General features: G+C 50.0%; 1 long non-coding RNA gene across 1 annotated transcript in view; it reads left to right on the top strand.

Moving 5' to 3' along the window:
- The window catches only part of LOC109316147, a 17,919-nt gene extending 8,647 nt beyond the window's left edge, over positions 1 to 9,272 (top strand). Inside the window, exons 2-3 of the long non-coding RNA XR_002102733.1 lie at positions 9,109 to 9,113; positions 9,262 to 9,272. This is a non-coding gene — a long non-coding RNA (uncharacterized LOC109316147). The remainder of the gene's footprint in view (positions 1 to 9,108; positions 9,114 to 9,261) is intronic.
- Positions 9,273 to 9,760: the final 488 nt, after the last annotated feature.

Here is a 9,760-nt window from a genome sequence, read left to right as displayed (position 1 = left end):
CAAAAACAGAAATCAGACTCGAGCAGTGGTCCTCGACCCTTTTAGACTCCCTAAGTTTTTGTGAATTTAGTGGCACCCCATTTCACAAATAAGTGTATTTATGATGTTGTGTAAAAATAATGGAACTAAAAATGGATTACCTTTCAAAAGATCAAGAGGTCAGATTGGGTTCGACACACTGGATTCCTCTTTGAAATCTCTGGGTTTATCTTGTGAATCATGTGTAGGTGTTTGCACACCCAACAGTGCTAATACTGCATGGCATCCTACTACACCCTTAATTGATACCTTAATTGAGAATCACTGGACTAGAGGGACACCCTCAGCTTTTATATCTAAAAATACACTGACGAGGTGCATATGAGCAAGGCTCCCTTCCATAGTTGCCCTCCATAGTTACAACTCAGCACGTTCTTCTTTATTTGATAGGAACACAGAACTGGAAGGGATCTCATGGGGCACCAAGCCCAACCTCCTGCCTTCGGAGCAAGCATTTATCCCAGGAATCCCCAAGAAACACCATTTCAAACCCTTGCTCACAACTACTCATGTAAAGACACTAGAACTAACACATCAATAACGCACTAATGTGCCCTAGATAAATGCAAGGAAGAAGAGGGCACTGCCAATAGTCTGCCACTGTAATAGCAGGGATAGTTGGATAATATATGCTGAGGGGGATCCTAGGAGCAAGGCAAAACCTCACATGCCATCTGTTCTTGTCTGGCAGAGGGGAAACATTCCTCCCTCACCACAGATTTGGTCTGACCCCAAGTGGACTAGCAAAACCCTATAGCTAGGAACTGCTGGGTTTTTGAATGCGTGGCCAGAGGCATCAGTGTACCCAGTCAACCTCCCCCCCCACCAGCTTTCGCTGTGGCCATCATCACAATGTCTCAGAGGAAGCCAAACAAACTCCACTTTCTAATACTCCATCCCATAACATTACCTAAACATTTCTGTGCTGGCAGTACTGCCCCAGCTGAATGTCATCTGCAAGTTTCAGGAGGACATTTCCATTTTCGGTGCCAGGATCATTAAGAAAAATGTTAAACTGAGAGGTCTCAAGACTAAATTACCACGGGTAACTACTCTCCAGTTAGATAACATGCAATATAACCCATTGCAGGCCCTCATTGAACCGGTTCCTTATCCACCTCCAGACCACTGGATTGGTCCCAGTTCTCTCCAGTTTGGCCAATAATTCCCCCTAATTTCCCACCAGGGCTTTTACAAGGCCCTCACTTCTTGCTGAAACTAGATCTAAAAAGGTGGTTTTGCTTCTCAGTACAGCGACCATTTGGTAGACAACTCACTCCAAAATATCCATACCCCACTATTATTTATACTGCTGCTTACCCAATCTGTATTAGTCAAATAGCAGTTTTTTGCCATAATTACACAATGTCCAGCATTACTGGAAATTCCTGCCCACTTCCAGGTCTAAAATAGTAGCAGCGTGAGTTCTGATACTGATGGTTCTGGGTTAATTTCCCAGCGGTATATTATACAATTTGCATCCCAGGTGGGATTTGGCCATCTAGTAAGTACTTGGGGAACAATTTGGGCAAGGTGGAGAGAAGGCTGAACATTGGCTTTGATGAGTATGAGAGTGGCTCCCTCTAGCGATGGTCTCAAGGAGACTGCAACAGCTTCAACTCCATTGCAGTCTAAGAGTTGTTTTTTTTTTGTTTTTTTTTACTTTTGCTGAAATTGTGGAAATCGATGGGTACGATGCAGAAAGGCCTGGGGTTCTGCCCTTGCTGGGACCATGGTGTATAGTTGGTTATACAGGCAAATTATGCCCAGTAGCCTGGCTGGGCAAAGGAGCAGACATGCTGTCTGCTACTACAAGGGATGGATCTCCTTTTGCACTGCTAGCAAGATAATAGTAACCTTTGATGAAACGTCCCAGAACAGAGTCCATCACCCACTTGCAACCAAAAGGAGGGTGAGGAAAACAACTTGCAAATATTTGACTAGCAGAAAACAGAAGTTTGTGTTGACCCTAAAGATACCTGGTTTTTATTTGTATCAATGGACTTTTTACCTAGAGCAACACTCATGGAAAGCAAAAGAAGGGCCCCGAACCAAGACATGTTCCACAAGGAAATTAAATTCATTTCTGCATGGAGATGAAATGCGTTTTAAAAGGAAATGGAAGTTGCATATGAACATCAGACCCATCAGTGCAGGGTGCAGAGACAATCCCATTGTATGGATGGGAAACGGAGGCACAGAGAAAGACTTGCTCAAAGTCCCACCTCGTCTTTGGCGAGTCGGGGCAATGAACCCAGATGTCGAGTTAGCTCTGGACCCCTCAGAAAGGAGTTTTGGAAGAAAGCCATAAAGCCCCCAGAACAGTTCAAGCCTCGCACGTGGCATGAATTATCCTTGACCGTTCAAAAGACCGTCACCAGCATGGTTCTGCGGACACAGGTGAAATGCCTTCACGGCTCGCTGCCAGTGATGCTCAAACAGTTTAAATGGGCCCTTTTGCTCGGTGCTCAGCGTGTTAAAAATGACCGTCTTTCAGAGCCCGGCTGATACCCCAACACCATTTGGCAAATCTCTAAAAGAGACTGTGCCAACTTCCAGGAAGAGAGAACAGATTTACTCTTCAGAGTTACTCAAATCCATGAGCCCCAGCCAGATTTCATCAGGCAGTTACACAAAAGGTTTCAGACAGAGATTTACTCCTAATTGCCAGAAGTCTGGGAAAGGAAGATGAATGGCGCAGCACTTCTTCACCCCTTTCCCCCAGCCTGTGAGAGATGGGCTTCCCGTGTTACCACAACAGCATGTGCCTAAAATCTGCTCCTCTCTTGGAAGTTTCCCTCAAGCTTGTTCGAGTCCATAAGGTCTTTTGTGTGACCTCTGTGGCACAAAGCACAGCAGCATCTTCATGGCACAGGAACACGTTTTCTCTAGTCGTCAGGGGGCACAACCCTTACGCACATTGCAGAGCTAGCATCATAGGGCTAGTGCTGGGAGTAAGGAGGATTCAGCTGGTAGATTGAATAGTAATTATTCACACTTAATGACAGCAGAGCTAAACCTTTAGACCACCCTGAACTTGCAAAGTCGTCATAATCAGCCCCTTCGTATGCACTGCACAGCTCTGCCTGGGTCAAGAACAGTGCAGCCATGCCCACAAGACACTGCGCACATCTACACAAGATACTTCACTGCATATTAGACTAATCTAATGCACAGTAAACCATCACCATCTACATGTGCGTGGCATTTACTGTGCACTAAATTAAGTCTGCTGCACAGTTTCCTAGTACCTAGAGATATAGGTAGTAGATTAACCATGCAGTAGCGACCGCACAGTAGTGCATGTGTAGACACTAACTTGAGTTGAAATCTGTGTCTGGTCAGCCTGACTAGCAGTTTCTCCAGGCACGTGGCAGACACAGCTCCTTGGCTGTCCCAACCTGGACTCCTGACCCCAGGCCTGAACCCTGGGGCCTGTTCCAGATGCTGCCTGCCCCTGGGCATTGCGTTTCACAGGTGTGGGCACATGTCAGCTGCCAGGTCTGCGGACCCAGGCTCTGCCCCCTGGGCATCTGCCACCACCTATCTGACTCCTGGGCATTGTGCCTTCCGCTGCAGGCACATGCCAAGCCTCACCAGCACCTGGAGTCTTTGCCTGACCCCCCAGAAGCCCCTGGAAGCAGCTGCATAGCAGTATCCTCAGCACCATAGACAACAACCCCAACTGGTTCAAGAGAGAGATCTCTGACCTCATAGCTGTCTGGGGTGATACTGAGGTGCAGAGGCAGTCGAGCTGAAGCAAGCAGTCAAATGCCTACAATTATGAGGCCATGGTGGTTTGCATGTGGGAGCACAGCCACCAGTGGTCTGGGCAGCAGTGCCACATCAAGATCAAGGCCCTGTGGGCCCAGTGGGTCCACATCACAGACTACATCCAGCAGTCTGGGGCTGCCTGCAGGACTATGCCCTTCATGCAGGAGCTGGCCCACATCTTGGCTGTGAGGGACCCTGGACACAGCCATCACATCTACTCAAGCACAGGCAGCCTGCCGGAGCCTCTGCTGTGGCCCAGCTGTGATGACCAGTCCCTGGGGGAGGGCCACTCAGGCCCTGCAGATCGCAGTGTGTGCCCTGCCTCATCTGACAGCTCAGGGAGCCCTGGCCAACACCTGCCCTGCTAACTCTGGCCATGCATCCCCAGTGGGGAGAACAGGCTGGGGATTGCCTCAGCAGAGAGCAGCTCCATCTCCTCCCCAGAGGGACAACTGCATGGACAGCCAGGCACTGTGCTTGTGCCCTGGGGCAATGCAGGCAACTGGACCACTAGGGACAGAGTCTGACCATCAGGACTTCCTGCCATGCCTGTCTGGTAAGGCCCAGACAGGGAGAAGGGCAGGGGGAGAAGGGGGTGCCATGGCCACCCATGCCTGCACCAGCTCACCCATCCTGGGCTGCACACTTGGAGCCAGAGACCCTGCAGGAGGCAAGGGGGTGCCTTTTCTTCCCCTGTCTGGCTGAGTGGGGGCAGGTGGGCCATTTGCTTAGGGAGGAGGGATGGAGGATTCAACTGGTGCCTGCCTGTAGCTGTAGCAACTTATCATAGTCCCTAGGCACCTGTGCATGCACAACCCCTGATCTGAGGCTAGTCAGCACATAGCCCCTTGGTACACAGCATGTTGTCTCTGCAATGTTGCAAACTCTCACAAAAAGCCTCTCTGTCTTAGCTCTCCAGGTCCACCAGCTGCATACAGGGAAGAGGCACCAGCTACTGGGAGGGGATGCACTTGCAAGGATGGTACCACTGTCAGCCAGTGATATCTGCATGTGCTGCCTCCACCAGTGGTGCATGCAGGACTGCAACTTGCTGTTAAATCTGCAAGCCACTCCTTCACCACTGTGCCCAGTCAGTCTGTGGGCCTGGCGAGTCCAGCACCTAGAGTGAGAGAGGGCCCAGGAAGACTGTGCCCTCTATGAGAGGCACACTGCCCTCCTTGAGAGACTGCTTGAAGCTCAGGAGTGGCAGGCCACCATGGTGGCCTGGGCAGTGGAGGCAACTGGGGATGACTGCCAGGTGTTGGACACCATCCTGGCCCCGGCAATCTACTTCATGCCACTCGGAGACAGCCTCTGGCCCTGGCCGCACCTGTCCCCTTGCAGCCACCCACGGCCCACTCCCACGTGTCCCCTGGCAGCAGCCTGCAACCCAGCTCCCATCCCCAGCCCTGCCTTCCCCCTAGCAGCCACTGTGGCCCAGTGCTAAACCACCCAGTGGGCTTGGGACAAGGTGCAGTGCCACTTGCAGTGGCCAGGGCCCCCTGCCCCTGAGCTGGGTCCCCCAGTGGCCTCGACCCACCATGTGCTGCTCACCCCATTGCCACATGGCTCCTGAGCCAGAGCTTGCAAGTAGGCCTGCTCTGCACACAGGACATGCTGGCCCTGACCCCATGGTAGAGGTGGGGAAAGGGGAGCAGGCTGGACAGCATCTGCTCTCACCCCCAGGTGAGCCCCCAGTATCATCTGCACCTGCAGGTGTGCCAGGCACCTCTCCCCTGGATTTATATCCTAGATGGCTCCCCCCCACTGTCCCTTCCCTGCAACACTTGACAAAACACACTGTACATAGTTACATGAGAAGTAGGTCCTTTATTGTTGGTGCATGTTGGGATTAGGAAGGGAGTGTGCTGTTGGGGAAGGAGGGGGTCTGTTATGGTGTGGTGGAGAAAAATAAAAAGTGTCATGGTTGCTGCCACCTGTAGTGTGCATGGTCTTGGGGTTGCCCTGGGGGCCATGGGCAGCTGTCCAGGTGCCCTACTGAGGAGGGTGGAGGAGGAGGTGGTCCATGCGTGCCTCACAGACACGGTGCCCTGGCTACTGCTGGGGGAAGGGGCGGGGGAGTGTGAGGAGCATCCATGGCATGCACAAGCTCCCAGGACAGCATCCTTTGCCAGGCTGAGCCCACCCCTGGAGCCCCCTGGCACTCGGGTAGCTGTGGCTAGAGTCTGGAGCTGTCCCTGGCTGCTTCAGGGTGGCAGAGCAGGGCAAGAGCAACCCTGGATCTGACTGCTCCCATTGGGCTTATTCAAACTTTAGACCACCCTCAACTTGCAAAGCCATCTTGCCCAGCAGTAGCCCCGTCAGAAGCAGCATAGCTGATTAATTCATCCTCAGTGTCTTGTGGACATGGCAACACTGTGCCTGACCCAGGTGGTGCCGTGTGCTGCGTCTGTGGGGTGTATTGGGGTGCTGGTGCTGGATATAGAAAACCCAGATTTGGCCCAAGATGTCCACCACATTACCCTGCAGAATCAGAGCACTGCAGCGCAGAATGGGCTGTGCATTACTAGTATTTGAATTTCTGTAGTGCTAGCAATACAGAAGTGGACAAGGACCCAGGGAAATAAGTACTGCACTAAACATGGAATGACAACAATAAAAGTCCCTGATCCACAGAACAGACAATGTAATAGATGGACACAGGCAGAGCAGCATGAGGAGCCAGGGAGATAGGCCTCTGCCTAGAAGATAAACAGCGCTCAGAGCAGCAGCCTGGGTGATACCCAGCCCTGTCCTTCCGCATACTGTACTCATTCACACTTCATGACTTTACAAGGATTGCTCATATGAACACAAAATTGTACTGCTTAGACTGGCCAATATACTGCTTCAATCTGCCTCTTTCTCCCACCTCCTTATTTTAATAACCCACCAGAATCATGCCGCCTCAGACGCAACTTTTGCCACCATAAGGATGCTATTAACACCAATACCCCTGCTTAATGCTAAAATCCTTTCATCCCATTAACTTATTCCCTACCCCCTTCCCTGAACATACAACCATACACCAGAATTTGGGCCCTTTATAGTTTCATAGTTTCTAGGGTCGGAAGGGACCCAAGTAGATCACCTAGTCCGACCCCCTGCCATGGCAGGAAAGAGTACTGGGGTCAAACGACCCCAGCAAGGAAGAGCTCCACAACCAGGACTTTCACCTGAGAGTTTTGTATGACCCGGTAGCACACCACCTCCATAAAATCAATAGCAATGGTAAAGAGAGTGAGGTGGTGGGCTGTATAAAGCATGGTGGAAAAGTGGGAATCGGTAAGAAAGGCCAGGTTCATGGGTGGCTATAAATCCTGGTGGTTAATTCACACAGGTGCCTTTCTGTCAGTATAAACAGCCACCAGTATAGCTCCCCGCCCTGTTTTGTATCAGATACAGCAGTTTTCTTTGACATGGTGAAGTGTCTTATTGCCTACCATGAGAAGTCCAATCTTTTCATCTGGGGATGTTGCCAGCCTCTGCTGGCTTCCCTCAAGGCACCAAGATATGTAGTGGTTAGATGGCCATTTTTACTGGTCAACCTCAAAACCGTTCTTTAGAAAGCTTGGTCAGCATCACACTGTCAATTGAAGAGACCAGGAAACCAAGAGGTGAGGTGATTCAAATAACGTGGTAGAGTCAGGAATGAAACTCATGTCTCCTCAAGTCCAATCCCATGCTCTGTCTTCTCAATTAGGCACTGCCATCGATAACCCGGGTATCTGATGCATTCATGTGATGGTATCAAGGAACGACAGATGAAGAATAGAGAAGGATCCTATATTAGTTGTGCCCCTGAAGTTTCAGTCCATCTCCTCAGCAACTAGTTCTTTTCCAAGCTGCTATTATTGGCCCCTTTTCCGAGCAAGCAAATAGTTTGAAAATACTATGATCCCTGGGGAATGTCCCTTGCAAACTCGCCTCTTCCTTTGCATAAGAGCTGGCAGTACTGATCAGCTGCGTCCAATGTGGCAAGATGTCCACAGGGAGAGACATGGCACTGTCAGGCTCGAGGAGGGGCTGGGGAAAGGAGGTTACTACTGCATTTGTTAGCATTACTAGGGACATTTGCTTACTTTACAAGTCTGACTGGGGTATACACGTGGGTACAAAGTAGGCCCACTCAAGCAACAGGCACAGGTAGCCTGACCTGAACTCAAAGCCAGGCTGAATATGTCTACACAAGCTGCAATCCAAAGGGTAGGTATATCCTCTCTCTCCTCCTCTTCTTCTGGTTTCAGACTTGTGTGAAAATGGCCAAACAGCTTTCAGTTTGGGAGGCAGCAATAGAGAGGAGACAGCCATGGGCCTCCTTACTCGTCAGGAGGAGTAAAGCCATGCTCATGGTCCAGGGTCCTAGTAGGATGCTGCCTACCAATACAACATTAGTTTGAGGATAGGGGCATTTGTACCAAGTTTGAAAAACTGGTCCTAAATTGGCCAAGAGTTTATTTCAAGTGCTTTTGGGGGACACCAGAACACAGCCCCAATATCTGGGGTAGTCCTGGAAAATACAGGGGAGTTAGTGGTTTTAGGCAGGAAAGCATTAAGAGATGAGGGAATGGCTTTCAGATCTGAGCAGCGCTATTCCCACAGTTCAAAGTAAGATTTCATAACCTGCTTCTCTCCTTTCTAAATGTCCCCCCATCACTTGCACACTGCTTGCATAATTATACTTGCAAAAGAGACTGGAGCTTTTTGGGTGGAGACACAATAGCACAACACTCATTTCATAGCAGTGCATGCATACTATAAAATGCAGCGGTTTGCAATCAAGGTGCCGCAGCAGAGATCCTTTTAAGAGTGTTGTGGGGTGCCACGCAATTTCAGCACTGTTAGGCGTTGAAATACTTCCAAGGGATTCACAGGATAAACCCTATAGGAATCCACAGGGTCAAAAACCTTCTGACCCGCTAGGGCCCGAGGTCTTCCCAACAGAAGAACGGCTCTATTACTTTGCCGTAGTCAAAAAAATGGAGTGAAAACTAAGAGCTGGCATTTCCTAAAAAGTGCCTCAAGTCTAATGAGGTTAAGAACCACTGCTGTAAGGCATCCTTGAAAATAAGGCATGAGAGACGGAGATGGAGACGATGCATGCACGCTTTGGTGCTTCCAAATTACATGCTTGAAGGCTACAAGTAGTCAACAACAGACTTCGTCAGAGAAGCTGCTGCACTGTCCTTGACCTGCCTTTCTAAAAGTGGGCAGCATTATGCAATATTGGGGAAAGGATAGAAAATTACCATGTGGTGTAAGCGCTGTCTTTGGCAGCTGTGACTCACATGGAAGAAAATGTTGATTATTCCCCCCGCCAGGGAAACCTCTGTTTCAAAGGCAGAGTGGGATCTCAGTATGATGCATGCACTTTGCTCGGACTTTTTCTGGAGGTAGCCTGACTCATCACATCCTCTCAGGATTTTCGACTCTTCTGCCTTAAGACAGCATACTACGTAGTACTTTGCTGCTTCTTAATGCCTTACAGTCAGATCACGGGCTGGATTCTAAATCTCACTTATGCGCTAATCCTGGCAACACATGCATCTGTACAAAGTCCCGCTGGAAGCCAGAAAACCACCGGAGACTTATTCTGACACTTCTCCGGCAGAACATGGGCTGTACGGAGGCACGAATCCAGATAAATGCCCCCAGATTTATGCTAGCGCTGCTGCCTTCAGAATCAGGCACAACCATACCCTGGTCATGTTTCCATTTGCTTGGGCTGCACGGGGATGATCTGAATCTAAATCAACCCCCCCTCCAGGCCCAAATTACTAGCACAACTTGACAGAGCAGGAAATTGAGGCTGGGGGGAGTGGAAAGCAACTTCCCCATCATCACACAGTGAATCAGCGGCAGAAACCAAACCAGAATCCAGTTCCTCAATTAACCCATACATGGGACCAAACTGCTCGCCGGCAGTGACGCTGGAGTCATGCTACTG

This window comes from Crocodylus porosus, unplaced genomic scaffold (genome assembly GCF_001723895.1).
Source record: "Crocodylus porosus isolate Cpor-Errol unplaced genomic scaffold, CroPor_comp1, whole genome shotgun sequence".
NCBI classification, from domain to species: domain Eukaryota; kingdom Metazoa; phylum Chordata; order Crocodylia; family Crocodylidae; genus Crocodylus; species Crocodylus porosus.
The sequence above is the reverse complement of the archived record's forward strand: the minus strand, read 5'-3'. Positions and strand labels throughout refer to the sequence as shown.